This window comes from Cherax quadricarinatus, chromosome 10 (assembly GCF_038502225.1).
Source record: "Cherax quadricarinatus isolate ZL_2023a chromosome 10, ASM3850222v1, whole genome shotgun sequence".
In the NCBI taxonomy this organism is placed as follows: domain Eukaryota; kingdom Metazoa; phylum Arthropoda; class Malacostraca; order Decapoda; family Parastacidae; genus Cherax; species Cherax quadricarinatus.
This window is the reverse complement of record NC_091301.1, coordinates 6,474,050-6,482,316: the sequence shown is the minus strand read 5'-3', so window position 1 is coordinate 6,482,316 and position 8,267 is coordinate 6,474,050.

The following is an 8,267-nucleotide window of genomic DNA, read 5'->3' as shown; positions in this document are numbered from 1 at the left end:
AGACTATCTACTAACACGAGGGTCATTAAGACTATCTACAATACGAGGGTCATTACTAGGAATAAGGTAAAATTTACACGTATGTTAGCTAAAAAATAGAAAATCATTCCCCTCCCTTTCTGTAGCTACATTCATCAGACACCTTTTGGCACTCTTCTTGAACTGGTTCATGCTATGACTGGCTTTGATATGTGCGGGTAGTCTGTTCCATTTCTTTATTGCTGTACAATAAAAGGTGTTTGAAGCCTGGTCACTGACTGTGGGTACTACAAAGTTGTGCTTTCTCCCCCTAGTACTATGATTGCTTTTGTTCCCAACCTTGACAAAATTGACAGCAAGTTATTCTGGACACTGTGAGCAATTTTATAAACATGATTTAGCTTCAGTTGTTTTACTCTGTCTTCAACATTCAGCATATCCAACTGCTGTAATTAATCCTGGCCTGCATGTTCTCTTGATCCCAGCCCCAGGATGAATCTTACGATTTTGTTCTGGGTGATTTGCAGTCTATCTTAGTTTTTTTGTCAAGACAGAGTACCATGAAGAGCAAGCGTAATCCATGTGGCATTGTATAAGGGCTAGACATAGGGTCCTGCGAGCCTCAGTAGGTAGACACTGTGCTTGTCTATACAGGAACTTCAGTCTGGCATTCGCTTTCTTTACTACACTGTTCAAATCTTACCTTATTAATAGGTATCAGTATGTCACCATTAAAGACACAGCATCAACAACACGGCCACTGGATACTGGAGTTCCGCAGGGAAGTGTCCTTGGTCCCCTGCTCTTCCTCATATACATCAATGATCTTCCAAACGTATCCCAACACCTGAAACCCATTCTCTTTGCTGACGACACGACTTATGTCATCTCTCACCCTAATCTTGCCACCCTCAACACCATTGTTAATGAGGAGCTGATCAAAATATCGACTTGGATGACAGTCAATAAACTAACGCTTAACACTGACAAAACCTACTATATTATGTTTGGTAGCAGAGCAGGAGATGCACAAATTAACATTAAGATCGACAACACTCTAATTACCAGACATAATGAGGGCAAATTCCTAGGCCTATACCTTGACAACAACCTGAATTTCAGCACCCATATCCAGCACATAACCAAAAAAGTATCCAAAACGGTTGGGATCCTCTCCAAGATACGATACTACGTGCCGCAAAATGCCCTTCTCACACTATACCACTCACTTATTTATCCATACCTCACCTATGCTATTTGTGCTTGGGGATCAACTGCAGCAACACACCTAAAGCCAATAATAACCCAACAAAAAGCCGTAGTAAGAATAATCACTAAATCCCATTCCTGGCAACACCCCCCCCCACTCTTCATAGATCTAAACTTACTCCCTGTTCAGTACATCCACACTTACTACTGTGCAATCTACATCTACAGGACCTTAAACTCCAATATCAACCTTGACCTAAAACGCTTTCTTGATAGTTGTGACTGAACCCACAGGCATAACACCAGACACAAACATCTCTACGACATTCCCCGTGTCCGACTAAACCTTTACAAAAATTCAATGTATGTCAAAGGCCCTAAAATCTGGAATACCCTACCTGAGAACTCTAGAACTGCAGACACATTCATCACCTTCAAAACTACCATTAGAAAACATCTTATCTCCCTGATACACCCCGTCAACTAACTACACGAATACCACCTGGTGGTTCACACTTACACTCACTCACCCATTTGACCATAAACAGAAATATTAATCTCAATCTTAAAATAATGAATCCTGTGATACTCCAATACTGAAACTATGTACTGTGCCAAAACAAACGCATTCACATTGCTAAACTCACAAACTAGTATTTAGTCACTTAGCCATAATACCAACTTACCTCATAATTTGTAATATTTTAAAATTAAGATTTAAACTAAGTCTGCCCGAAATGCCTAGCCATGCTAGGTGTTCTAGTGGTACACTCTGTAATCATTATTTTACTGCATGTAAACCACACAATAACCAAATTCTGTAAACTCAGCATTGTAATCCTTATAGAGAATAAACTTCTCCTGACATGCATGGGTCATAGGAGATTCCCAGATATTTTACTGATGAAACCAAAGTGATGGGCTCCCCATTACACTGGACATTAAAACTATTTACCCTTCTCAGTTTATGTTTCGTGCCAAAGATAATGGCTTCAGTTTTCCCGAGGTGTAATGATAGTTTGCTGCAGGACTCCAGTTCCAGTGTTAAAACATTAGCTATATCTTGTGGGTCTTTACGTGACACTAACAGGGCACTGTCATCTGTATACAGTAAGAGTTTGATTCCATCTCACATTGGTCTTCAGATGCACTTGATACTGATAGGCATGTCATTGACATAACATAAGAATAATAAGGGACCCAGAATACTACCTTGGGGAACTCCACATGTTATCGGCAGGGGTTCTGATACCGTTTTGTTGATTTTGACAATTTGTCTCCTGTTGCTAAGGTAGGACTTAAACCAGTCTACAGAACCTATACCGATAGCTTGAAGTTTCGTACATAATATATTGTGGTTGACAGTATCGAAGGCCTTTTGCAGGTCTAAGGTTATCATACCTATGAGGTTCCCCTTTGACATTTCAGTTCTCAGGTAATCCATCAGATTAATTAGGGAGGTGTCGGTTGAGTAAGATCTTCTAAAGCCCGATTGATAGCTATGGAGAATGTTGTTGGGTGACTCACTCAGCTGGAACTCCCACAGTGGGTGACTCACTCAACTGCAACTCCCACAGTGGGTGACTCACTCAGCTGGAACTCCCACAGTGGGTGACTCAACTGGAACTGCCACAGTGGGTGACTCACTCAGCTGGAACTCCCACAGTGGCTGACTCACTCAGCTGGAACACCCACTGAAGAATCCCACTTTGGTGAGGAGACAACCCAGGATGACGTCACACCACTACTATTATTATCACGGGGAAGCGCTAAATTCGTAAGGGTTACTGCAGCGCCTGAAGATTATTTTTTTTTAGTTAACACATCGGCTGTTTCCTACCAAGGCAGGGTGGCCCGAAAAAGAAACACTTTCACCATCATTCACTCCGTCACTGTCTTGCCAGAGGCGTGTTTACATTACAGTTATAAAACTGCAGACACGGTACTTCCCATCTCCAGGAATCAAGTCCGGCCTGCCAGTTTCCTTGAATCCCTTCATAAATATTTCCCTGCTTACACTCCAACAGCACGTCAAGTCCTAAAAACCATTTGTCTCCATTCGCTCTTATCACACATGCTTGCTGGAGTCCAAGCCCCTCGCACACAAAACCTCCTTTACCCCGTCCCTCCAACATTTCCTAGGCCGACCTCTATCTCGCTTTCCCTCCATTAGAGATTTATAGACTCTCGAAGTCATTCTATTTTGTTCCAGCCTCTCTACATGTTCGAATAATCTCAACCATCCTGGCCTACACTTTCAGGTCCAGAATGAATCTTGCCATTTTATTTTATGCAGCGTTTAACCTCTCTTTCATTTTTTGTTAGATCAGAGTACCACGAAGAGCAAGAATACTCTACATGACACTGTATAAGAGTTAGTAAGCTTATTTAGGTACAGACACACATAAGTACAACTATCATACATATTTTAACATATGTGTAAATTACCTAGAATAACCCTAAAAAGCCAAAATGACTTATTTCCAATGGGGTCGTGAGAGGCTCAGTAGGCAGTCACTGTGCCTCCCCATAGAGAAGTTGAGAAGAGATTGAATATGGGGGATACTTTTCCCCCTATCACTGAGGTAGAGGAGGCTAGGCTTAAGGGTTGTTGGGGATACCTTTCTAGAATCTCTCAGCGACCAGAAAACATCTAGTTTATTCATCAGTTAGTCAAGTATTAAAAACCCACAAAGAAAATAAGCTACACTGTTGGACTTACTTAGGTTATCCTGGGGTAAAGGCTTTTGATATTCCAAATAAATTATGTTTCTTTTCGTCTTTAGAAAGAGTAAACTAAACACCTGAGTTACCCTTACCAGTCAGGAACTTTTCATTTTCTACAGCATTCTATTATTTCATAGAAAATGAAAATGTTTTAATGGATAACTACATTAAATATTGCCCTGGAGTGTATATGTCTGAAACAAGTACAGACAGTTACAGAGATTATCATACATAGCAGCATATGTGTAGAGAACCTGGGATAACCCCAAAAAAGTTACAATAGACATAGATAGGGGCTTATAAAACAGTAATAATGTTATGGTCCTTATTATGATTTGCGTGTAGGTGTGGGAGTGCGACTACGTCGTACCTATGTTGTACCTGGGTGTTAGTGGACTGGTGTGGGTCGCATCCTGGGACAAAACTGACCTAATTTGTCCGAAATTCTCTGCATAACAAGCGGTTTTCTATATAGTAGTATATAATTGATGTCAGCTATGATCTTTATACCTTGTACATGTACTGGTAGTAAATAAAGATATTATTACTATTATTATTATTATTATTATTATTATTATTATTATTATTATTATTATTATTATTATTATTATTATTATTATTATTATTATTATTATTATTATTATTATTATTATTATTATGTTAGGTCAGGTGTGGGAGTGTGACTATGTCAGTGCCGGATCAGCCGGGCTGTGGTTCGTATGTTGGAGTACGTGCGGCCAGCAGTAGCAGCCTGGCTGATCAGGCCCTGATCCACCGGGAGGCCTGGTCGTGGACCGGGCCGCGTGGGTGTTGATCCCCGGAATAACCTCCAGGTAGACTCCAGGCAGGTATGTTAGGGCAGGTGTGGTAGTGTGACTGTGTTAAGACAGGTGTGGGAGTGTGATTATGTTGATACAGGTGTAGGAGCGTAACTATGTTAAGACAGGTGTGGGAGTGTGATTATGTTGAGACAGGTGTAGGAGCGTAACTATGTTAAGACAGGTGTGGGAGTGTGATTATGTTGATACAGGTGTAGGAGCGTAACTATGTTAAGACAGGTGTGGGAGTGTGATTATGTTGATACAGGTGTAGGAGCGTAACTATGTTAAGACAGGTGTGGGAGTGTGATTATGTTGAGACAGGTGTAGGAGTGTGACTATGTTAAGACAAGTGTAGGAGTGTGACTATGTTAAGACAGGTGTGGGAGTGTGGCTATGTTGAGACAGGTGTGGAATGTGACTGTGTTGAGACAGGTGTAGGAGTGTGACTATGTTTAGACAGGTGTAGGAGTGTGACTATGTTAAGACAGGTGTGGGAGTGTGACTATGTTGAGACAGGTGTGGGAGTGTGACTATGTTAAGACAGGTGAGGGAGTGTGACTATGTTAAGACAGGTATGGGAGTGTGACTATGTTAAGAGAGGTGTGGGAGTGTGACTGTGTTGAGACAGGTGTAGGAGTGTGACTATGTTAAGACAGGTATGGGAGTGTGACTATGTTAAGACAGGTGTGGGAGTGTGACTTTGTTGAGACAAGTGTAGGAGTGTGACTATGTTAAGACAGGTGTAGGAGTGTGACTATGTTTACCTGGAGAGAGTTTCGGGGGTCAACGCCCCCGCGGCCCGGTCTGTGACCAGGCCTCCTGGTGGATCAGCGCCTGATCAACCAGGCTGTTGCTACTGGCTGCACGCAAACCAACGTACGAGCCACAGCCCGGCTGATCCGGAACTGACTTTAGGTGCTTGTCCAGTGCCAGCTTGAAGACTGCCAGGGGTCTGTTGGTAATCCCCCTTATGTGTGCTGGGAGGCAGTTGAACAGTCTCGGGCCCCTGACACTTATTGTATGGTCTCTTAACGTGCTAGTGACACCCCTGCTTTTCATTGGGGGGATGGTGCATCGTCTGCCAAGTCTTTTGCTTTCGTAGTGAGTGATTTTCGTGTGCAAGTTCGGTACTAGTCCCTCTAGGATTTTCCAGGTGTATATAATCATGTATCTCTCCCTCCTGCGTTCCAGGGAATACAGGTTCAGGAACCTCAAGCGCTCCCAGTAATTCAGGTGTTTTATCTCCGTTATGTTAAGACAGGTGTGGGAGTGTGACTATGTTAAGACAGGTGTAGGAGTGTGACTATGTTAAGACAGGTGTAGGAGTGTGACTATGTTAAGACAGGTGTGGGAGTGTGACTATGTTAAGACAGGTGTAGAAGTGTGACTATGTTAAGACAGGTATGGGAGTGTGACTATGTTAAAACAGGTGTGAGAGTGTGACTATGTTAAGACAGGTGTAGAAGTGTGACTATGTTAAGACAGGTGTAGGAGTGTGACTATGTTAAGACAGGTGTAGGAGTGTGACTATGTTAAGACAGGTGTAGAAGTGTGACTATGTTAAGACAGGTGTAGGAGTGTGACTATGTTAAGACAGGTGTAGGAGTGTGACTATGTTAAGACAGGTGTGGGAGTGTGACTATGTTAAAACAGGTGTGAGAGTGTGACTATGTTAAGACAGGTGTAGAAGTGTGACTATGTTAAGACAGGTGTAGGAGTGTGACTATGTTAAGACAGGTGTGGGAGTGTGACTATGTTAAGACAGGTGTAGAAGTGTGACTATGTTAAGACAGGTATGGGAGTGTGACTATGTTAAAACAGGTGTGGGAGTGTGACTATGTTAAGACAGGTGTAGAAGTGTGACTATGTTAAGACAGGTGTAGGAGTGTGACTATGTTAAGACAGGTGTAGAAGTGTGACTATGTTAAGACAGGTATGGGAGTGTGACTATGTTAAGACAGGTGTAGGAGTGTGACTATGTTAAGACAGGTGTAGAAGTGTGACTATGTTAAGACAGGTGTAGGAGTGTGACTATGTTAAGACAGGTGTAGAAGTGTGACTATGTTAAGACAGGTATGGGAGTGTGACTATGTTAAGACAGGTGTAGGAGTGTGACTATGTTAAGACAGGTGTAGGAGTGTGACTATGTTAAGACAGGTGTAGGAGTGTGACTATGTTAAGACAGGTGTAGAAGTGTGACTATGTTAAGACAGGTGTAGGAGTGTGACTATGTTAAGACAGGTGTAGGAGTGTGACTATGTTAAGACAGGTGTAGAAGTGTGACTATGTTAAGACAGGTGTAGGAGTGTGACTATGTTAAGACAGGTGTAGGAGTGTGACTATGTTAAGACAGGTGTAGGAGTGTGACTATGTTAAGACAGGTGTAGAAGTGTGACTATGTTAAGACAGGTGTAGGAGTGTGACTATGTTAAGACAGGTGTAGGAGTGTGACTATGTTAAGACAGGTATGGGAGTGTGACTATGTTAAAACAGGTGTGAGAGTGTGACTATGTTAAGACAGGTGTAGAAGTGTGACTATGTTAAGACAGGTGTAGGAGTGTGACTATGTTAAGACAGGTGTAGGAGTGTGACTATGTTAAGACAGGTGTAGAAGTGTGACTATGTTAAGACAGGTGTAGGAGTGTGACTATGTTAAGACAGGTGTAGGAGTGTGACTATGTTAAGACAGGTGTAGGAGTGTGACTATGTTAAGACAGGTGTAGGAGTGTGACTATGTTAAGACAGGTGTGGGAGTGTGACTATGTTAAGACAGGTGTAGGAGTGTGACTATGTTAAGACAGGTGTAGGAGTGTGACTATGTTAAGACAGGTGTAGGAGTGTGACTATGTTAAGACAGGTGTAGGAGTGTGACTATGTTAAGACAGGTGTAGGAGTGTGACTATGTTAAGACAGGTGTAGAAGTGTGACTATGTTAAGACAGGTGTAGGAGTGTGACTATGTTAAGACAGGTGTAGGAGTGTGACTATGTTAAGACAGGTATGGGAGTGTGACTATGTTAAGACAGGTGTAGGAGTGTGACTATGTTAAGACAGGTATGGGAGTGTGACTATGTTAAGACAGGTGTAGGAGTGTGACTATGTTAAGACAGGTGTAGGAGTGTGACTATGTTAAGACAGGTGTAGAAGTGTGACTATGTTAAGACAGGTGTAGGAGTGTGACTATGTTAAGACAGGTGTAGGAGTGTGACTATGTTAAGACAGGTATGGGAGTGTGACTATGTTAAGACAGGTGTAGGAGTGTGACTATGTTAAGACAGGTATGGGAGTGTGACTATGTTAAGACAGGTGTAGGAGTGTGACTATGTTAAGACAGGTGTAGAAGTGTGACTATGTTAAGACAGGTGTAGGAGTGTGACAATGTTAAGACAGGTGTAGGAGTGTGACTATGTTAAGACAGGTGTAGGAGTGTGACTATGTTAAGACAGGTGTAGAAGTGTGACTATGTTAAGACAGGTGTAGGAGTGTGACTATGTTAAGACAGGTGTAGGAGTGTGACTATGTTAAGACAGGT